This window comes from Lepisosteus oculatus, chromosome 14 (assembly GCF_040954835.1).
Source record: "Lepisosteus oculatus isolate fLepOcu1 chromosome 14, fLepOcu1.hap2, whole genome shotgun sequence".
Lineage (NCBI taxonomy): Eukaryota > Metazoa > Chordata > Actinopteri > Semionotiformes > Lepisosteidae > Lepisosteus > Lepisosteus oculatus.
The window spans coordinates 43,207,131-43,230,321 of record NC_090709.1 but is presented as its reverse complement, the minus strand read 5'-3'; the positions used below and the strand labels follow the sequence as shown (position 1 = coordinate 43,230,321).

The window sequence follows — 23,191 nt, the reverse complement described above, 5'->3', positions numbered from 1 at the left end:
CTCACAAAATAACTAACCAGTACCAGCAGCGGGTTAATAATAACATGTGTTAATCCACCAGCACATGCTCTGCTGTGCGGCAAAGCACTGTTTTAACCATTCAAACCCGCTTCCTGCTACTCAGTATTGAGTCTTCTCTTTGAGAGCACTACCTCGCGTTTACTCTGAATCTCGCTTACTGGTTACTGAACTCCCTTTTGCCTCTCGACCTTGGACCTTACCTTCTGTTTTGAATTGTTTGCTTCTCTCTGTATTTCCAGTATTTCGATCTACCTTTCACCTAACAATCTCGTTCTGGATTGTTCGCCTGTCTCAATAACTACTTGCTCCTGCATCTGCACAGGATCTGCATACCTTTTCACTGAGGATTTCTGACAGTTTTCTTCTTCTCTTTTCAGCATGGAATAAACCTATTACTTGTTCCTTGGAGATTACCATGTGCCAATACGATAAGATCACTGTATTGACCATATACAATTTCTTGCATTAGAAATTCCTATTTTGCATATCCCAGCTTGCTCTCCTTGAGACACACATACAGGGAGAGAAGCTGGGGGTCAGAGCGCAGGGTCAGCCATTTATACGGCACCCCTGCAGCAGTTGGGGTTAAGGGCCTTGTTCAGGAGCCCAATGGAGTAGGATTCCTCTGCCGACCGTGGGATGTTAACAAGCAACCTTTCAGCCACAGGTGCAGATCCTTAGCCACAGAGCCGCCGCTCTGCCAAATGTGCCAATTCTTTAAAAGAAGTCCAAAAAAATGCAAATTTATTTGTAAAAATAGCTGTTGTACAGAACATCAGTGGCTATTGAAGAGTACATACAAGCACAGAGACAAGTTAATAAACTTGGAATGACTACTTACAGCTCTGGAAAGACCGAAGATATTGTTTCCGGTTGTTAAGGAACAAGTAATAGGTTTATTCCATGCTGAAAAAAAAGAAGAGAGAAAACAATGTTTCGGCCGTGGAGCCTCACTCAGGTGTGAGAGAGAGAAGGCAGTAGGCAAAGGTAATGTAGTGGGAGAACAAAGGCTGGGAGGGAAGAGGGGTGAGAGGCGGGAGCAGGGGACAGAAAGAGAGGCCAATCAAGAGGTGTGAAGTCAGAATAGGTGTTGAGAGGTGTGAAATGAAACTTCCAATGAATGGAGAAAATTTAGTAGAATAGTAGTCTTTCGTTTAGAGAAGGGGTAAGGTGTGATCCTAGCTGCAGGATACGTTTGGTTTTGGTTTTCTTTCTAATGTATGAGTTCAGAAAACCATCTTTGAGAACACAGATGGAGAGATTAGAGTGGTCATGGCCATCAGAGGTGAAATGAGAAACAGTGGTTTTTGGAGAGATCTTTAATCTTCATAGCCCTGACATGTTCTCTGAAGCGGTCTCCAAGTCTCCTTCCTGTTTCTCCAATATAGAGAGAAACTGGGCATTTACTGCAAGAGATACAGTAAATAAGGTTGCTGGAGGTACAAGATGCCATCTGGGTGATCCAGAATTGTCCTGAGGGGCCTTGAATGAGTGTGGTGTTGGATGTGTACTTGCAGGCGATACAGCGAGCTCTGTTGCAAGGGAAAGTACCTGGTGTGGATGGTTGCTGAGGGCGGTCAAGGGAGCTGTGAACAAGAAGGTTGTGCAGATTAGGTGACTGGTGATATGAGATGATGGGGCGGTCAGAAAAGAGGGCCCCAACAGAGGGATCATCCTGTAGGATGGAAAAGTTGTCGTTAACAGTCCTGGGGATAGGAAGTGTGTTAGGGAAGCACCAAAGGAATGCGGTTGTTACGGTGGGAGTTCCTGATTGGGTTGATGGTCCGAGGGGTGTTTTTGGCTCGGGCAAGGGCCCTGTCAATAACACTGCTGGGGTATCCTCTGTTGATGAAAAAGGAGTTCATTTTGAGGGTTTGGTTCTGGAATTCGATGTCGTCGCTGCATATTTGTTGTAGCCGAAGGAACTGTGAAAAAGGGAGAGATTTTTAGTATGTTTGGGGTGAAATGAGCTATACAAGATATCTGTGTGAATCTGTGGGTTTGTAATAAACAGAAGTGGAGAGTCTGTGGTAGTTGATGGAGAAGTTGATGTCCAGAAACTGAAGAGTAGTTGAAGATATGTTAACTATATATTTGAGGTACAGGTGGAAGTTGGTGAAATGGTGCAGGAAGCACTTAAGCTGATCGTTGGAGCATGTGGCGGCACTGACGCAGTCATCAATACATCGCTTGTAGAGGTCAGGGACATAGCCAGTGTAGGAAGCGAAGAAGCGTTCTTCTACCCAGCCAACAAAGATATTGGCATAGCTGGGTCCCATTCTGGTGCCCATGGCAACTCCACTCACCTGTTGGTAAAAAAGATTATTGAAGGAGAATGCGTTCAGTCTGAGAACCAGTGTTTCTGGTTGTTGTCCTTTAATTGATCTGGCACCAAAACATTAATCCTAAACAGTCAAACAAGTCCATGTGATGAAAACCCTTATGCTCTTTAATGTTTTTTTATGCACTAATTTCCCCCCCTCCCACTCATCAGCTTTTGGATGAGAGATTCTGACCACTATATAAGATCAGAAGCAGTAGAAGAAACGGGCTTCTTTTCTGCTTATTTAACACACTCCTAATGCAAACAACACATTACCAGTACAATGGAAAGTTTGCACCAAATGGGATCAAGCAATTTAAAACATATGTTCAGGGTACAGGAAAGTTGTTATAGAGATGAATGGTATTCATGAAACAAATAATGTTGCAAAAAACTTTGCCAAAAGTCACAACCCATTTAACATTCATCAGACAGGTTGAATCAGTTGGATATCTCTTAGGTTCAAAATGCACTCAACGGCTGTATAATGCAAGCTCAAGAGTCAAAAGAACAGTAGTGAACTACAGTTCTTACAATAATAAACAGCCATTTGATCTTGTGAATGATCTATCATACACCCTTGAAATGATGTTACAGATTTGGAAGTTTGCACAGCTTGTAGTCTTTCTAACTCCATGAGTCACACAGACAGGGAGAGAAGCTGGGGGTCAGAGCGGGTTGGCCACTGTGCTCTTGTGCCAAACAGGTCATACAAAGACTGCCATTCCTTATATCTTTCCCTGAACCTGTGCGTCACTTCCTCACCTTCCAGAAGCAAAATATCGAGCTTCCACACACCCTTCCCCACAGTAACAGCTGTTGGAATAGAAATTGTACATGACAGCAGACAATGGTCAGAGAAAAAAAAACAGGGGTTAGGCCTGTGGTCTTGCAAGTAAAATCACGTATCAAACAAAAGGCGTGAGGCTTGGGTCCCATTAGACTAGTGCCTTGTGAAACCTGCCCTCCCCTGACTATGAAGTTTGAAGCCATCTTTCAGTTTAAAATCTTTACATAATGTTTGCAATAATATTGATGATTTATCAAATTGGACCCACCTCTCGCCCCTCATTCTGCCTTCTCTTTCTAAAAGAGAATTAAAATCCCCAGCTAAAACCACTGGTTCCCATCCCAATAAATATACTCAGTTCCTGAATTAGGACATATCTGTCATGTGAGCAACTCAGACAATATATATTTAAGAGTTTAAATTAGACATTCATGAAACCCAGATACACCACCAGTGCTCTCCCTGGTTTCACTACAAGGTGCTGACGTACCTCTACCATCTTATTTTTAATTAGAACAGCTATACCATCAGATTTATTTTCTTTGGACCCACTCCAGATTGATGGGCCCAATGTCCCCAGTTTTTCCATTTACCTTCCTCACAAATGATAGGATATTCCTTGCCCTTAACTTGGAGCGAATGCTTCTCACATTTATTGACACAATATTAAGAGCCATACTTAAAGTAGGACCAGGGGAGACTAAAAGCTCTGGCTACAATCATTCAGTAGGTGACACCTACCCAACAGGCCTCCCCCCCCTTTTGCTTTAATTGTCTCCTCCTCCACCACCCCCACAATCCATAGGATATTTCACCACCTGCCCTCCTTGAGTCTTTGGTTCTAAAGCTTGGTCAGTAAGATCACATATATTAGAGACATCTAAACCCATGGGAGAACCTACCCGAGGACTCGGAAAATGATCTTCCCTCACTCTTCTACTCGGAGTTCAATCATTTTCTAAATCCAATGTCTCTTTTAGACTGCACCCTCTGTTCTGTACATTTCATTTGAGCACTTTCAGTCTCCACAGGTGGCAGGCTATTGGAAGAGCAATGGTCTTCCCAGTTTTGTTCTATTTGCAAAGGAATTTGGACAGTCTTTAAACACATGACCTTCACACTCACAGAGATTACATTTCCTCACGCTTGTACATTCAGTATATGCATGTCCAATTTCCTTGCACTTAACACACACCACCTTTGTACAGGCATCCACAAAGTGACCCAGCTCCCCACATCTCCTGCACGGTTTTGGCTGCCCTTGGTAGAACACAAGGCCTCTATTTTCACCTAATCCAATCAAAGAAGGAATGTGTTTAAATCCACCATAACCATTTTTTGTCTTCATGCAATGAAACAGGTACTCTCCATGCACAGTTCCAGATGCCATCATCATCCAAGACTTTCTGAAGCTCACCTTTCACTAAACAATACTTAGACAACCATGTCAAAACATCTTCCTTCATCACCATCTCATTAAACATGCGAACAATCACAGTCCTATTAATTAATAATAATTGCTTACACTTATACAGCGCTTTTCTGGACACTCCACTCAAAGCGCTTTACAGGTAATGGGGACTCCCCTCCACCACCACCAATGTGCAGCATCCACCTGGATGATGCGACGGCAGCCATAGTGCGCCAGAATGCTCACCACACATCAGCTCTCAGTGGGGAGGAAAGCAGAGTAATGTAGCCAATTCATAGGGGGGGATTATTAGGAGGCCATGATTGGTGAGGGCCAATTGGAAATTTGGCCAGGACACCGGGGTTACACCCCTACTCTTTTCGAGAAACGCCCTGGGATTTTTAATGACCACAGAGAGTCAGGACCTCGGTTTTACATCTCATCCGAAGGACGGCGCCTGTTTACAGTATAGTGTCCCCGTCACTATACTGGGGCATTAGGACCCACACAGACCACAGGGTGAGTGCCCCCTGCTGGCCCCACTAACACCTCTTCCAGCAGCAACCTTGGTTTTTCCCAGGAGGTCTCCCATCCAGGTACTGACCAGGCTCACACCACATTAGAAAGATCCATCAGCTTCTGCCATTCAAACATTCTAATCAGGCCCACATCTTTTTTTCTACTCTATTTTTATCCAAAATTGTTCCAGTAACTTCGCCGATTGAAACTAATGTCAAAACCAATTCCCTTCAGCAAAGTGATTAAGCATTTGACATCTAATGCCTTAATCCTTTCTGTAACACCTTCCTTGAAAAGTCCAACCGTGAAATATCACCCGAGTGAGCCGAACCCTCACCACCCTTATACACCAAAAGTGAGCAAAAGTAACGGTGCATGCCGACTCTACAGGCCGCCATGGCCGTTACAAATGTGTCAAAAGCAAACTTAACCTAAACCGAAACCTCTGCTGTGCACCAAACCCACCAAAACCCTATTCCCTTAATCTTACACTTATACAAAAACTCCACTCTCGACTTCTGGGTTTAACCCTTTACATCTCAAACACTGGTTAGAGACTCAGTGTGTCCCAGGCTCAGCGGTTATATAGGACAGGACTCGGCGAGCTGCAGGTGAAACTTGTTGTTCTGCGCTCCCCGTGCGGAATGCTCGTCTCCTCCCTCCAGACTCATCAAACCGCCTTCATACTCTACAGCGGGAAAAAAAAACTCCCTTTACTGTCTTCATACAGTACATCCCTCTTAAATCCCAGAAACACAGAAACTCCGGGGCGTTTCTGTGAGTCAGTACTAGGTTTCTCTGTTCGAGGTTACAAGCAGAAACAATAAAAGCGCTGAAAGCAGGAAGTTATTTCTGCTCGTAGGCATAAATGTGTAAAAATAAATGTTCTGATTCCTAAAACCTAATAAAATCCATGTAAGTCTCCTTTTCGTCCCCAATGCATATAACTGAATATAAACCAGTCACGTTCAGCTACTTTTCTGATGTATATGAATACACTAGTTCTGGTGCAGCTCTTACAACAAAGATACTTAAGAACTTTTTTTTCATACGAGCTCTTGCCGTTTTTAAATTGAATATTTTTTCATTTCAGTAAATCACACGAAACACCAGCAACACTCATTGTAAGCATCTGACCAATCACATTCCTGAATTTTAAACCCTTTTAGTATTTATTTTTAACTTGTTTTATTTTTTTAAAATTTTAAAACCTGTTTTAAGTATTCTTGCCATTTTTAGCATATTGTAAGTGGATTTTTTCAAATATTTTATTTTTTAAATCATATCAACCCATTGTAAGTTCCCATTGATAATTCCTGAGCTTTATAACTGTGTATTATTTCTTTTTACCTTTTTTAATTTTTTTATTATTTTACAGAGCTTTTTAATATATTGTGAGCATTTTAGTGTAATTTTAAAATAGGACTATCAATGCTCCTGACTTTTAAACCTGTATTTATTCTGATATTATTCTCTCCACCTGCAAATGAGGGAGGTATTTGATTTTAAATTTGTTGATTTGGGGGGAAAATGTACATTCATTTCCTTGTATGTATCACCAGTGGGAAACTTTTTTTGGATGAATTGCATTTTTGGATGAATTGCAATCTTTACTTCAAGGCCTTCAGGCTGATATAGAAATGACGGGAGATTTAAATGACACATTTGATAAATCAGACAGGAACAGCATAACATCTAAAATGGCAGAACCCTCTAAAGTACTGAAAAAATTCCGGCACATTCATAATAAATACAATTTATTTAATTTAAAGCATAAAATTTGCTTTAAAAAGAAAACCACAATTTGTACGATATCATATTTCAATATCGACATTCAGATGAAGAATTTGAGGATTTGAATATCATTGAAAAGTACATCGATTTTGGGACAATGTTTGCATCTGAATAATCCTTCCTCCTGGAAAGAAGGAAAAAAAAGTTTTGAGTCTCAGTCTTCAGGATCCCCCCCAAAAAACATGCACATTTGTTTCTGATGTATTTTGGATAAAGATATAACTCTCATAGAAGATACATTTTATCAGTTGAATGCAGTCGATACTTTCGACTTTTTATATGATGATAGGACCTACTGTACATTTAGGCCTCAGTACTGATAACACTGCTTCTATTGATGGAGTAGAAATAAGTGATGTACTGGCAGTTTTTTTTCTGAGGCAAGAGGTCCTAGAACACCTCCTATAAAAATGTTAAGATTCAGAGCAAGAAATATTTTTCCACCTCACCTAATGCTATTGCATTAAGGAGGCTGAAGTTGGCTTCTTATTCGCCAGCTGCTGCTTTGTGTTTTTCGTTCCATCTTAAATGCTACTGCTGTGATGTTATGTCGTCTTTCGCCTGTAGATGGCTCTCTACAGTCATTTTTAAAAATACTTATCCGGATGTATTATTGTACATTTCCTCAGTAAAGGGGAATATGTAAGTAGAGACTGTCCAAATTGCATTTTTGTATGAAACACATTTCAGAAACACAACTCACAATAAAACAAACTGGCATGTTATACCACGAGTAAATAAGACAAAGGCAAAACGTAAATTCACTGGCACTTCCTGCATATTTTCCACGACCTTGCCTTCTGATCATAAAAAGTCTCAAACTCTTGCATTTTACAAGAAATTTTAATATAGCAGTTTTAAATGGGACATTTAGAACATGGCATATGAGACTATATGGTTAACTGAGGATGAGCAGAGGGTGATCGAACCTACCTCCTGGTTATAAAAATGTCTAAAAATTCTGACACAGATGTGTGAGAGACAATGGAAAAGACTATCAAAATCCTGAACTTCAGGACATTGTACTGTACCGTTTTTTTTAAATACGACCCTCTGAACATGGCACGAGAGAATACATTGTCAAATGGTAAATGCAATGTTTGCTATATTTCTAGGGCCCTCCCTCCTGATTTTAAAATCATCTCATATTTCTGACATCAAGGTGTGAGACACAATATAACAGACTGTCAAAATCCTGAACTTCAGGACATTTTATGATACCATTTTAAAAATATGACCCTCTGAGCATGGCATGTGAGAAAATGGCATGTGAGAATGCATTGGGAAAAGGTGAATGCAATTTCTGCTGAATTGCTATTGCCCTCCCTCCTGATTACATACTCGTCTCACAATTCTGACACTGAGGTGTGAGACACAATGTAACAGACACTATTAAATTGTGAAGTACAAGAGATTATACTGTTACGTTTTTTTTAATATTGACCCTCTGGCATGTGAGGACTTGTAGTCAACAAAATAGCACACATTCTGCCAATTTGCTTTGTCCCTCCTTCCTCGTTACCAAAACACCTTAGTATACCGACACTAAGGTAAATGTCTCTAAATCCAGAAGTTAAGTTGTCAAAGTATATCAGAGTCAACCAATACTGATCAGGTTCTGCTGCTGCTGAGCCCGCAGCCTTCACCATAAGGTCCAATTCCCCAAGCCTGTACCCTTCAGAAATTGCAGTATAGAATGAAAAAAAACTCTAATAGATATCGGCCACTGTTGGCGATTTTCCTTTAAGAGAGATAGATAATACTTTATTAATCCCGTAGGGAAACTGACAAATGATTCTCCAGAAATTTTACGGAGTGTATCACTTTCACTGAGACCGAGGAGTGTTAAGCTGTACATGAGTCTTTGTGGCTCGGTTGTTAACAAAAAGGGTGGTGGTTTGAGCCTTCCCAGGGACGCTATGAGCCTTTTAATGTACACACCCGTCTCACTTTACCTCCACGGCCGGTCTTGTACCGCAATCAAATACAGAGCCCGCAGGGGGCAGTAGGCTCGCAAATATAGCTCACTGTGTATATAATGAAGAAGCGGAGGTTAGTTTCTCATCTGCATGTTGCAGAGCCTTATGCAACTCGCAACAACAGTTGGGGTTTGATCCCTGCACGGGCTATTAGTTGAAAGACCATTGTAAATGACGTGTAACAGATTTATCCAGCTGGCTTTTATGTTTCATACTAAATTGCTATCTTGAAACCAAAATAATTAGAAATATGGAACACAACTGTTGTTCCCCATGAAGGAAAGCTGTTTTACACTGACGTCACTCCTTTTTATTTAATCCAGATTTTAAAAACAACTCCGCCCTATCAAAGGAAAATGTTACACAAAAGTTGGAAAGCACACTCTGAATCCATCTGTATATTTGATTTCCGCAATCCGTTCAAGGCTGCCTATGTTAATCGTAAGTGTATAGATTAAACATTTAATATATTGTTCAGTTTAAATCAAAATGCTTTACTACTACAAGAGAGAAGTATAGTATGGAGGATGCGACAAATGTGTGATTTCTAGGAAGAAAACTACTTTTCTTTGCGTTCGAAATTAATTCGAAACAATTGACACACAAACCCTTTGTCTTTTTTAAAGAGATTATATCTTTAAACAGACAAATGTATAAAATGTGTTTTTTTTACCTAGAGATTTTGGACAGGGGCGATGTATTACTAGTAGAGGCTGCTGACTAACACTGTACTGTCTGGAGATCAGCTCCATTTGCAATAAAAAAACATGCGTAACAAAGCTGGAGAGCAGCTGAACTTGTGCTCAGTAGTCAGTATGGTGCTGAGGGTTCAATACTGGTGTTGTTGTATTAGCACAAGCTGCACAGGCTCTGAATCAGACCATTTCAATTAGTCTGATCAGTGCAGGACAAGTTTGCCCATGTCACCCAGCTCTGATTCAAGATCGAGTTGCATCTTCAACATTTTGTTTTTGTTTCTGATCATAATTTTCTTTAGTTATGATCGATATTGAATTTTTTCTAAGTAAAACAAAACTAATCAAACATGCAGGCAGATTTTTGAAAAGTATTAGGAGTTGACAGGGCGCTCCTTCAGAATAGTCGTCAGAAAATGTGAGAAAAGGAAAGTTACGTAAACTCTCACACACAGCATTAAAGACTGGAATCTGGACATTAAAAAAACTAGCTGTCTCCCCGTCGGTAATCAAACCCCGGTTTCCCGCGTGACAGGCAGGGACACAAACAACTTTACTAACTAGGAGCGCTTGCTAGCTATTAGGAGGCATTTACTCTTAAATATGTTACTGTTTTGGTTTTCGACTTTAATTTTCCCGATACCAGTTTTTTTACAAAAGTAAAGGCACACGGCACATGTGTGGCACATCACGTCCGAGTTTAGTGACAACTACCTCAGAGATTGTAAGCTGGGTAGTTTCAGATCACTTTTTTTTAAAGGTTCAAGCAAACCCGAATACCTTTGTGTAATCGTTTTTCATAAAGTGTAATTGTATTATAGCATGTGCCCTTGATGGTTTTCTTGATACGTTATATGTGCTCTTGTTTGTATTGTATGTAGTTTTGTTGTTCAAATAAAACGTAAAAGACACAACTTTCCGGATGCGGCTGCTGTAAAAATAAAATGACATCAAGGGTGCTGTACGCAGAGGTCTGAAACCTGCTCCACAGAAGATCTTTATCCAGAGGTGTTAAAGAAGTCGAGATCTCGCCATGAGAGGGGAAGCATCTCAGAAAAAGCAGGTGCAGTCAGTTCCACGGTCATAACGCCACTAAGTCGGGCGACAAGAGCAAAACCCACCCGGCTTCCTCCGGGCAAGTAATGAGACAAAGAGACAGTGCACAGCAGGTAGCGTGGCCGAGCGGTCTAAGGCGCTGGATTAAGGCTCCAGTCTCTTCAGGGGCGTGGGTTCGAATCCCACCGCTGCCAGGTGCTTCTGTCGAGACCCCCTTTCAGCTGGCTTCAGACGGAAGGGAGGGAACTGCTTTTTGGCAGTCTCTCGAGAAACTAAGCAAAGTGTTTAAAGATACTTTCTCAGCTTGACATCAAGGCACAAAACAAAAACCTTCTTGCGTCCTCTCAACCCAAAAGCGCTTTGCCACTTTTTGCGTTATGCAGGGAACGACGTCTGCCCAGATCACTTTTGTGTCAATGCAAATCGTAGTGTGCCCTCCGTTTTAATGTTGGCTGTGCTGGCGTGCTGCTTCTGTCTGTGAAACTTGAATGTTCTGCTTCTTCACACCAAATCGTCGGCGGGGGTTGAGCTTGTTAAATCTTTGCGCATAGCGCTCCTTTGGAAGTACTTTGTCCAAGTTCAAAAGCAATCGTGGGATTTACTTCATGCGTGCAAAAAGCATGCCTCGCACGACACCTCTACATACCCGACCACCACTGCATCACACAGCTGCCAGCGCACCTCACCGTGCCACATAGCTGCAAGCGCACCTCACCGTGCCAGGCCACCACTGCGTCACATAGCTGCAAGCGCACCTCACCGTGCCAGGCCACCACTGCATCATACAGCTGCCAGGGCACCTCACCGTGTCAGGCCACCACTGCGTCACACATATTTCAGCGCCATATATTTCATGGATATTATGGAATATAATGGATGGATATCTTAGTTATCTTTCTAGTTCACAGGTTTGCATGCATAATTTAATTTTGAAAGCCACTGAGACATCAGGTACTACTGTTGTATTTATGAAAAAGAAACAAAACAAAAAACATACTAACAACTGTGCCATCCTACTCCTTAGTTAATACATTTTATTATTCATAAACAGTTAACATTGTTAGCAAAATATTTTGAATTATATTTAACCCTATTTTTTCTTTAGTTTTGTATTTAACTTATTATATGATAGTCAGACTTAATGTATATTTGAACAATGAAAATATATTTTTACAAGATTTTACATTAAGCACTTAAAATTAATATGGTTAATAATAGTAAACTGTAACATGCTGTAACAAGATCGGTTAAACTGCGAAGAAAATGCTTTCAGAGAAAATGTTTCAGGTGTGAAGAACATATATCTCCAATGCAATTTCAACCAAACCTGTTCCCACACACCCTGCCCCCACTACCATTAGAATATACACAAACATTTTAGCGTTTCATTCTGAGCAGAAGACCCTCACACCTGAAGAGTGCTGGCTGTGACGAATTAAACCGGTTTTACAGGTTTCAATCACAGACCATGTGACATGGGAGTCAGTAAACTAACACACAGCGCCACCGGATTTGATAACGCTATAAAAACGCTATAAAATAATGTGACTTGGCACAGAACAAGTTTACAGCACAGTACAAAAATAAATGCTGACCATGACTTTAGAAGCATAAATTGCCTTACACTCAATTTAAACACAAGCTGTCTTTAGCCCTCTAAACTGGTTCATACAGAAATGTAGAGATCCAGGCTCAGAACACACAGCTTCATTAGCGAATACATATGCAGGACAACTAGAGAAGACGTTTTACAGAGAATGGATTTTTAGAAACATCCCATCAGTGACATCACTGAAGTCAACTCCTAGGTACTGTAACTGTCGTGTGGATAGTTTCACAAAAATCAGACAAAGGTTTAAGCATCGCTTGTTCTAGATAAAACTGCAAAAAAAAAACCAACAACCAATAATTAACTTCTTTGCGGCTCTGTTTGCCCAAATCATATATTCACAACGTGAAATCTAGAAAATAATATTACGTAACCAAAATCCGCAATATGGAAACAGAACCTGTGTAATTGTTGATAGATGATGTACTCGTAACATTTTTTTTCAAGACGAACTACAACATTTAAAAAATGACTTGTATGTACTTGATATCTCTAATCAATCCACGGGTCCCAGCACAAAACGAAACTAAAACACATACCGTTTCGCGCTTCTTATTAGTTGCTCAAAAGTAATTTGACCGTATGGAATGCATAATATAAACCTAGAAACATATACGTGAGCAGTATTTAAGCACTGTAGTATCGGTGTTAAGACATACCGTTCAAATACTGTAAATCAATTTAAAAATATCTCAAGACCGATTTTTGTCATAATGAAACCATGTTTCGTGTATGTTTTCTTTTTCATCTTGAAATAACTCATTTCTAAATACCTTTTTCACTGTTAACATCTTGCAGCAACTCTGCAACAAAATATACACTCTGACAGTTCATCCTGCTACCAACATTAAATAAGATTTAAATAAGATTTCTATATTTATGTCTTTATTAAGTGGTTTCATTAGTGACAAAGGCTAAACTTTCTTGGAAAAATGTATTTTATGTGTTGCGGAAAAAACTGACTTGCTTTAACAAAATATTTTACAAATCCTTTCACCTGGCATTTTCGTAGTTAGAAATTATGCAACGCTCTGTTAAAAGCAAGGGAGTTTTTATGTCCGTTGCAGTTCTTTTGCAACATGAATTTAATTATATCGTTATTAATTTCTTGAGATACGCGATTCCATATTATATTCCCTTTTAATCAAATTCTAAAAGTATGCTTGTTGACTCCGGTATCACGTTAGTTAAAGACTTCGAAGCTTACAATGTTTAGGGAGAAATGGAATACTGGTGTGTATTTTTTTCTTTAAAGTACCAAGACCAGCTATATACTGTATGTCTATGTTCCAAAATTAATATCGTTTATGGCCTTCACACGCGTTACAGTATGCTCCTATTCTTTTTATGCTCAGCTACTAAGATTTCCCTTCAGTGGTAAAATTCAATATCTACAACGGGCACAGTAAAGACGTTTACAGTAAGTCTTTCTACGACAGACCAATGGACCACGAGTGCCCCTGTCGGTCAACCAATCACGCACCGCGGTATTTTGCGTCATCGCGTGTCACGATGCACGAAGCCGTAGCCAATTACCTCCGGTACGTGTCTGTACCGCGCACTTTGAATGGCTGCATCTGTAAGGAGATTGGAAAATATAAGAGTGTCTGAAACGTATAAGTACAGTACAGGTGGACGTAAAAGTAGTTAGATAAACAGTTTTTGTATTTTTATACAATTAGTTGCAATAGTGGAAACAATTTGGATTTTTTCGAATGTCTCGAAACCAGACATGCTGAAATGCTGTAGGTTTAGAATCGAGACTGGGGAGAATAACGTCTTGTGAGAAGATCTGTTTACCTAACGATTAGATCCTGTAAATCCCTTGTAGCCTCCCTAAGTCTGTCCCAGTCCAGTGGATAAAAATGTACTGTTAATGGAGTGTTGGTTTCTCTGTTAGGGGATACTGGAGCACTACTGTCATGCTTGTTTCACTCCTCTGTTCAACAGTGTGCTATAGAGTAATGTATATGGGGAGACGGCAGGAGGCCACAGGAGTATTGGGGCAGCAAGTTTTACTTGCCGAGTACCAGATTTTAATGGGTGGTTTTATCCCAGATCTATTGGGTTGGAATATTATGCATTACAAAGAATGACTATCAAGAACAGGGTATCACGTGGCTTCAACTGACTGTGATCACTCAGTATGTTGATGGTATTCTGAGTTCTTCCCCTGACGAGGAAACCCACAAGTCTGAGTTGCTTCAGCTTTAGAGTGTCTAATATTAAGCAGTTATAATAAGGCCCTTTTGTGTCGAGCATTGTGGAATTTTAACAGGGCCAGGGTGCAATGTTTTTACGGGGTGAGCACAACTTTTAACAGATCTGCTTAAGGGGGGAGTGCAGTACAAGGACAAGATTGCCTTGGTTCCAGCAGCAAAAGCCGCCTGTAATCATTTGAAACAAGCTCTCTTACAGGTGTTGAGACTGGGGTTTCCTCAGATGGATCAACCATTCCTTTATATGTAAGTGTGGACAAAGGGTTACTGTATATGTATATAATGTATGTATTTGTTGCATGTAGGCCACTATTCTGGATGGCTATGGAGAAATAGGATTCTCTCACAACGGCAGGGACTCCAGTTAAGAATACTGGGCTTGTCTCTGAACTGATTTGTAGTTTTACAGCTGCCGACAGAAGCAGCTTGAGTAAGGTGTAAATAACACAATAAATAAAGAATTCCAGTAACTCAAGGTAACAACCATGCAGATGCAGATGCCAGACGAGCGGCACTGGGAGAGCGGGAGTCTGAGACCCCTGTGAAACCTCTATTGGGGAAAGGGGAGAATTCAGGTTGAGGGCTTTAATAGATGTTTAATAGTGGTTAGAACAAATGTGTAAAAATGTGGGGTTGTATAATGATGGGATGTGGGCTGGCACATACCCAAGTGTATGACAAAGATGATCCCGTGGTACGGACAGCCCTTCCCCTTGGATACTGATCTAGGGGCATACTACACTGGGAAGGTGTGCCAGGCTGTAATTGTCTCACTAGGGGTAAGTTAGAAGTCACATTGCCCCCATCACCCACAGTCTGAAAGACCAACTAAGGAAATATCAACTGAAGGAACACCGTGGGTAGATGCTCTACCTGCAGTCCTGTGCGGTTTGCGGGCTGGAGCAAACAGAACTGTGAGACTGAGCCCATTTGAGATCATCACGGGCAGCCAAAGAAGCTCCCTGGAGGCCAAGTTTGGCTAACGCACTGATGAATTAACTAACTCTCTATTAAAGTATTGTAGGTTTGTTAACTGAAGCAGTGCACAGGGCTCGTGAACAGGTGCCGGACGCTTGGGGACCTCCAGTAGAGGGGAGACATGACCGGATACCTGGCGAGTGGGTGTAGGTGAAGAAGAGATACCCTGCCAGACGTTGCAATCCTGCTGGGAGGGACCATATCAAGTGCCACCAACTACTGACTGTGCCATCTGAGTGACAGGATGAGATCGCTGGATCCGCGTATCGCACTTTCACCGACCCATGGCACCAGAGACTGAGTGAACAGAAAGAAGGATGTTGTTACCGTTTCTGTGTCTGATGCTTCCTAAGACCAACAGTGTGCTTGTTAGGCCAGAGGAGCATTACTGGGGATATGGTATCAATACATCCGGGTGTTGGCATATCTATAAGCCAAAAAATTATAATCGGAGTTGGGTCGGTACTGCTGTTCCAAGATCCTGACGATAGATCTCCACATGGCTGAGGTCTGCGTTTGGGTCCTGGAGTAGGACTTTATGTATTTGTAGGATTAGGGTTGTTTTATATGTATAATTGTAACTATCACTTGTACAAAAACATCAATAACATATTGTTGTAACTGTGGAACACACAATGTCATGGTAATGCATGCCTGTACATCTAAAAAGGAAAGATCTGCCCTGACATTGTATGTGTAAAAATAGGCAGTCCTGACATATGCCATATTTTATAAGGGGGGAATGAAGTAAGAGATAAGATGTAAAAAGGGTTAACTTAAGTCAGTTCTGCCTGAAAATTAGACTTCTAAGCAACAGGGGTGTTTATGGCAGGAAAGGGGGTTAACTGATAAGGATGCGAACAAGGAACCCCCTGGGGGCATAATCTTAAACTGACCATTTGGCCAGGGCCTCTTAACTGGCCAAATACCATGACCCCCCCCCCCTTACCATAACATTGAATGATGTCTGAAGCAGCAAGCAAGGACTATATAACCTAAAAGTTTGTACCGGCACATCGACCAATACTTCGGTTTTGTTGTTTCTTGCGGGAAACAAGACTTCGGCTTTATTGTTCCTTGCATGCAATAAACTCATCTGTTTTACTTCATCTTGGGATCAAGAACCTTATTCCTTCTGTTACAACAGTACCAAACACACGTTTCTTCTGTAACCGGAGCCGATCATTTGCAATTGGGCTGTACCGACAGACCAGGACGAGCTCTGTCGGCTCAAAAGCAGCGCAGGACCTGCAAGAACAACAGAAAGATTAGCATCCAGCGGGGACCTCTTAGTGAGCCCAAGAGCTCATCAAGAATCGGCTCCAGCATCAGGGCTGGGCGCATTGTTCCATTCTCCGCCCACTCTCGGTGTAAACAAGTCCCTCCTGGTCTCTGCTTGAAATGCACTTTCCTGCGTTTGCTTTGGTGTCACTGGCTTCCCCTGCATGGGCGAATGTGAAGAAGATCCTTAGTAAGTCATTGAAGAAAACCGAGAAGAGGTCGAAGTGGCCTCTGTCGTTCATCAACGATCCAGTCAGGCAGTACTCCTCTGTAAAGCGCCGTTCGTTCACATCGATTGGCTTTTTCTTGCCTTCATTCGTGCGAGTAGTAAAAGCGGACGCCCCTATTCTGCCGTGACCCGGATTCAAACCGGGGTTGTTGCGGCCACAACGCAAAGTACTGACCACTATACGATCACAGCGAGTTACCGAGACACACGCGGCAGGGCGGAAAGGGCTGTGCTCTCTTCGTGTGACATAATTCGGAAAAGTCCTGACGTTGCATTTCAACTGAGCCCCAGTATACATCGACCCTTCGACACTCTGAGTGACAACTCTCTTGCGTGTTTTCTCATATTTATGTAGTTTGCTTGCATGATGCCGGGAACAGCATGGTTGTTCGCTGCCATATAGTCTAGCGGTTAGGGTTCCTGGTTTTCACCCAGGCGATTCGACTCGGTTTTGCCTCCTGCTTTCCAAAAGATCAGCACCGTGTACGAAAGAGCCGCATTAAAACTACTCGAACGTGCAAAACGTGCGAGAAGAGGGGGCGCTTGTTTCCAACCGAAACTTCTCGCGTGTGAGACGAGCTGATCATCGCTGTGGGAGGGTTACTCTGGTAGACAGGGCTGACCTTCGGCAATAGGATTTATAGTCTCCAAGATGATATTTGCACTTTCTGGAGAGGCGATTTTCTCCACTTCAGTAGCCCGATTTCGTCGATTGCGTGGAGAGGGCTGTAGAATGTGGCGCCGCCTTTCCTGCTCCGTCCATGACAGGCGTGCTGGTCTCTGGAGAGAGAGCACGGTCCATCAGCGCACTCCAATAAAGGCACTGGAAGCAGCTGAATCGCATTGGCGAAGCTCAGCGCTGGGCCGCTGGGCACGTCTTACCACCGTTTCCGTAGTGTAGTGGTTATCACGTTCGCCTCACACGCGAAAGGTCCCCGGTTCGAAACCGGGCGGAAACAGACATCTTTTGTCGCCAGGCACAAAAGGGGATTGGGGATTCTCCTAGCGCTGTGATCGAACAGACCCACTGGACCCACCTCTTAGTGTGGCGGGATCTGCACAGTGCATGTCACAGCGCATCCTGCTTTCACTTCAAGGCGCGTCCTGATGCACCCCAGTCTCCCGCGTGACAGGTGGGGACAGGTGACAGGTCCTATACTAACGAGGAAGACATCGCTCTCTCCGACCCCCGGCATCGTGTCCCGACCCACCGTGCTGGAAGCCGACGCGTGCTGTGATTCCTTTACGGAGCAGAAATGACAACCGAGGAGCCGAGAGATCATGTCAGCATTTCGCGTCTGAACGGAAAACACAAACGACCAACTCGGAATGACTTGCCTTTGACGCTTCTCAAAGCGTTCTTTGTGCATCGAACAGACCCATTCACCTCTTAGTGTGGCGGGATCTGCACAGTGCATGTCGCAGCGCTTCCTGCTTTCACTTCAATGTGCTTCCTGATGTCGAGTCGACTGCCGTGCGGAGGCTCTGAAAGCGAGAGCAATGAAAAGGTGCACGACGCTGTGAAAGAAAACAGAGAAGTGAAAGGCAGTCATTTCTCTAAGGAGGTGAAAGAAAAGCTACTCCCCGTCGGGGAATCGAACCCCGGTCTCCCGCGTGACAGGCGGGGATACTTGCCACTATACTAACGAGGAAGACATCGCTCTCTCCAACCCCCGGCATCGTGTCCCGACCCAGCATGCTGGAAGCCGACGCGTGCTGTGATCCCTTTACGGAGCAGAAATGACAACCGAGGAGCCGAGAGATCATGTCAGCATTTCGCGTCTGAACGGAAAACACAAACGACCAACTCGGAATGACTTGCCTTTGACGCTTTTCAAAGTGTTCTTTGTGCACGACGACTGCGCCGCCTAGCAGATACAAAGGGGTTGTACAACTTTGAACTAGCAAATGGAAGAGGGCTAAGCCCCCTCTCTTTTAGCCCAGGTTCGATCTGTCTCCCAGAATCACCAGGGCGCACACACACACACACCCGTGCCGTTGAAGTGCTCTGCTTCATTTCTAAGGGCAACTCAACATTCACTCCTACCCCGAGTGCAGAAAAGACAGCATCCACAGCAACAACAGCTCAGGTCTCTGCACAGGAGCTAAGCTGCCCTCATCTCCTCTGCTCTGCGGCTCCTGCGGAGTGGAGTGGAGTCCTGCCTGGAGCCGTGTTTGCAGGCGGCGGCTCCCCGCGCCCTGTCTGTGCGTCGTGTCCAAGAGCTCCTGGGAGGAAGAGAGAGCCCTCCCACTTGGGGGCTTTTCCACGGTCTGTGTGAGGAGGGGCGGGTGTGTCCAGTAGCTTATCGAGCGGAAGCCTGGGGCGGCGGAGAGCTGTGATCGTGCAGACCTTGAGGTGTCACCTCTTTGTCTGCTTTCCCGCCCCCCCTCCGCCCAAGCTCTGCTCCAAAGTAGCCCGGCAACCCCTCACACCTGCACGTGTCACAACCTAAGGTGCGGTCATGAGACACCCATGGGGTGCCGTTCTGTTCTTGCTAATTGTTTCCTGCCTGTCGCAGGCAGGAGTCCATGCGAGGAAGATGCGCTGGACAGAGCTCAGAGGGCGCAGCTGGGTGGCTTTCCTTCTGAGTGACATTCCTGCAACACTCTCCCGCTACTCTTGGTGCGCTCATGCCACAACACAGGAAGGCTGGAGCAGGTGGCTGTGGGCTTTGTGCACAGCCGAAATAGCTCAGTTGGGAGAGCGTTAGACTGAAGATCTAAAGGTCCCTGGTTCGATCCCGGGTTTCGGCATTTTGTTTCATCGCGCCCTTTGTTCCTCTCTCCAGCGCCCCCTGCCTAAAGTGACGCGTCCCTTTCTCAGCCCGAAACGCAAGCGAGACACCAGCAGCGGCCCCTGCAGGTTTCCGTAGTGTAGCGGCTATCACGTTCGCCTAACACGCGAAAGGTCCCCGGTTCGAGACCGGGCGGAAACAGCCTCGTTTTGCACGCTCCTGTACTTCACAGAGGTCTTGAGCGACCGGTCATTTGTTCCCAATGTATTTCCGGTGCCTTCGTGCACTCTTGTACCAAACGCACGTTCCTTCTGTACGCGGAGCCGATCATTTGCAATTGGGCTGTGCCGACAGACCAGGACGAGCTCTGTCGGCTCAAAAGCAGCGCAGGACCTGCAAGAACTCGGAATGACTTGCCTTTGACGCTTCTCAAAGCGTTCTTTGTGCATCGAACAGACCCACTCACCTCTTAGTGTGGCGGGATCTGCACAGTGCATGTCGCAGCGCTTCCTGCTTTCACTTCAATGTGCTTCCTGATGTCGAGTCGTGTGCCGTGCGGAGGCTCTGAAAGCGAGAGCAATGAAAAGGTGCACGACGCTGTGAAAGAAAACAGAGAAGTGAAAGGCAGTCATTTCTCTAAGGAGGTGAAAGAAAAGCTACTCCCCGTCGGGGAATCGAACCCCGGTCTCCCGCGTGACAGGCGGGGATACTTGCCACTATACTAACGAGGAAGACATCGCTGTCTCCAAGCCCCGGCATCGTGTCCCGACCCAGCATGCTGGAAGCCGACGCGTGCTGTGATCCCTTTACGGAGCAGAAATGACAACCGAGGAACCGAGAGATCATTTCAGCATTTCGCGTCTGAACGGAAAACACAAACGACCAACTCGGAATGACTTGCCTTTGACGCTTTTCAAAGCGTTCTTTGTGCACGACGACTGCGCCGCCTAGCAGATACAAATGGGTTGTACAACTTTGAACTAGCAAATGGAAGAGGGCTAAGCCCCCTCTCTTTTAGCCCAGGTTCGATCTGTCTCCCAGAATCACCAGGGCGCACACACACACACACCCGTGCCGTTGAAGTGCTCTGCTTCATTTCTATGGCAACTCAACATTCACTCCTACCCCGAGTGCAGAAAAGACAGCATCCACAGCAACAACAGCTCAGGTCTCTGCACAGGAGCTAAGCTGCCCTCATCTCCTCTGCTCTGCGGCTGCGGCGGAGTGGAGTCCTGCCTGGAGCCGTGTTTGCAGGCGGCGGCTCCCCGCGCCCTGTCTGTGCGTCGTGTCCAAGAGCTCCTGGGAGGAAGAGAGAGCCCTCCCACTCGGGGGCTTTTCCACGGTCTGTGTGAGGAGGGGCGGGTGTGTCCAGTAGCTTATCGAGCGGAAGCCTGGGGCGGCGGAGAGCTGTGATCGTGCAGACCTTGAGGTGTCACCTCTTTGTCTGCTTTCCCGCCCCCCCTCCGCCCAAGCTCTGCTCCAAAGTAGCCCGGCAACCCCTCACACCTGCACGTGTCACAACCTAAGGTGCGGTCATGAGACACCCATGGGGTGTCGTTCTGTTCTTGCTAATTGTTTCCTGCCCGTCGCAGGCAGGAGTCCATGCGAGGAAGATGCGCTGGACAGAGCTCAGAGGGCGCAGCTGGGTGGCTTTCCTTCTGAGTGACGTTCCTGCAACACTCTCCCGCTACTCTTGGTGCGCTCATGCCACAACACAGGAAGGCTGGAGCAGGTGGCTGTGGGCTTTGCGCACCGCCGAAATAGCTCAGTTGGGAGAGCGTTAGACTGAAGATTTAAAGGTCCCTGGTTCGATCCCGGATTTTGGCATTTTGTTTCATCGCGCCCTTTGTTCCTCTCTCCAGCGCCCCCTGCCTAAAGTGACGCGTCCCTTTCTCAGCCCGAAACGCAAGCGAGACACCAGCAGCAGCCCCTGCAGGTTTCCGTAGTGTAGCGGCTATCACGTTTGCCTAACACGCGAAAGGTCCCCAGTTCGAGCTGGGCGGAAACAGGTTAGTTTAGAAAACAATGTACCAAAACAATATATGCTGTCTGGGTCATTAGAATTAGCTGAAAGTAACTGATAAGCTTTGAATAACAAATCTAGTTTTTCTTCTCTCGCTCTATGATGTAATCTGTTTTCTCTTAGAGAAAGGGGAAGTTTTAGAAGGGACCAAGTGCTGAACTTTTTTACAGCGCAACGTCTTATAAAAACCCTGTACTGCTTGTAACAAATTGAGTCTCTGATGCACTTGGCGAAGTGGCAGCAGGGCTCCCAATATTGCAATATTGAAATAAAGACCTTACTCAGGTGAGAACTCTCTCTTGTGGCTTCCTTGACAGTTATATTTCCATGACAGTTTGGGGGCTCGTCCGGGATCACAAACCTGAACGCGAACGGCTGCTGAAACTCCATCTGGACCCTGACAATTTTAGCAAAATTGGACGAACCTCAGAGGATAAATTGTTTATCCTTCCAGAGACGCGTCTGGAGAATTGGCAGCTGTCTGACGCCAGTAAGTGATCCTTAAAAATTAATAGTTTGAGAAGCGAGCCACAGGGGTGTTCTCACGTGGGTTTGATGAGTCTGGGACTCATATAAAGAACTTATCTTAACACAGACGTGTGGTTTTTGCTCTGCGGAGTAGTTGATGTGATAAGGTTCTAAGTAAGGCACCGATTGGTAAAAATGGGAAATTAAAATTCAAAGATGAAAATGGGACCGAGCAGTCCAGCAAAAGTACATGTACGACAAATTCAGAGAAACAATTATAGCCTGGGTTAGAGTAAAAAAAATGTTTTATGTTCATGAACTGTAAAGCTAGGGTAATAGGTGTAAGGGAACTTGCACATAATTTATATATGATAATTAGGGGCCCATAACTATGAAGGATCTTTGTAAGTGAATCAGAATGGACAGAGGAAAGTTGAATTAGGAAAAAGAAGTTTCCTGAAGAAGGGGAAACTTAGAAGAGAAGGAGAAGAAATGAAAGAAAATGAATTGGAAAACTTATTTAATGGAAAGAGGAATCACAGAAATAATGGGAAGCTTAAAAAAAAAGACTAGTCTTGAAACTAAAGAACAGCAAGCTGCAGCTAAAGTCATGGCCATGCGTACTAAAAAGAAAAAGTCTCCACCGAAATTAGAAAGCGGTCCGGAGCCACTTGTTTGTGAAATACCAATGTGCATTTTTCCAGGTCCAGAAGGAACTCCAGCATATGTACAGTACATTGACATTGGTCTCCTAGTGAATTATTTGCATTAGTTAAGTCTTTTCCTTAATTGCCTGATGATCGTAAAGAATTTAGAAGAAAGGCAAGCGCCTTGTTCTTGATTGTCTTAAGCCTAACTACAGTGATATAACCTTGTTGCTAGATCATATTGTTCCTAAAGGCTTACAACGTCCTCTAAAAAGGAGGAGGCAGATTGGCGGATACGTGACCCAAATGATGAAGAAGTATCCATCTAAATTAAACCACACGGACATGGAGAGGAAAAGTTAGGCGGCCGCTTCTAAAAAGAGGTAAGGACTCCTCTTTTCTAAAAAGTCCCTT

The 23,191-nt window shown here is 44.1% G+C and overlaps 7 non-coding genes across 7 annotated transcripts; 5 read left to right on the top strand and 2 right to left on the bottom strand.

Moving 5' to 3' along the window:
- The first annotated feature begins 10,700 nt into the window (after window positions 1-10,700).
- trnal-aag (transfer RNA leucine (anticodon AAG)) lies at window positions 10,701-10,782 on the top strand. The gene has a single exon. It is a non-coding gene; the product is annotated as a tRNA-Leu (tRNA).
- Window positions 10,783-17,790: 7,008 nt separating this feature from the next.
- Window positions 17,791-17,863, top strand: trnav-cac (transfer RNA valine (anticodon CAC)). Its single transcript has one exon. It is a non-coding gene; the product is annotated as a tRNA-Val (tRNA).
- Window positions 17,864-18,484: 621 nt separating this feature from the next.
- On the bottom strand, window positions 18,485-18,556 carry trnad-guc (transfer RNA aspartic acid (anticodon GUC)). Its single transcript has one exon. It is a non-coding gene; the product is annotated as a tRNA-Asp (tRNA).
- A 1,029-nt stretch (window positions 18,557-19,585) lies between these two features.
- Window positions 19,586-19,658, top strand: trnaf-gaa (transfer RNA phenylalanine (anticodon GAA)). Its single transcript has one exon. It is a non-coding gene; the product is annotated as a tRNA-Phe (tRNA).
- A 109-nt stretch (window positions 19,659-19,767) lies between these two features.
- On the top strand, window positions 19,768-19,840 carry trnav-aac (transfer RNA valine (anticodon AAC)). Its single transcript has one exon. It is a non-coding gene; the product is annotated as a tRNA-Val (tRNA).
- A 458-nt stretch (window positions 19,841-20,298) lies between these two features.
- trnad-guc (transfer RNA aspartic acid (anticodon GUC)) lies at window positions 20,299-20,370 on the bottom strand. The gene has a single exon. It is a non-coding gene; the product is annotated as a tRNA-Asp (tRNA).
- A 1,023-nt stretch (window positions 20,371-21,393) lies between these two features.
- trnaf-gaa (transfer RNA phenylalanine (anticodon GAA)) lies at window positions 21,394-21,466 on the top strand. Its single transcript has one exon. It is a non-coding gene; the product is annotated as a tRNA-Phe (tRNA).
- Window positions 21,467-23,191: the final 1,725 nt, after the last annotated feature.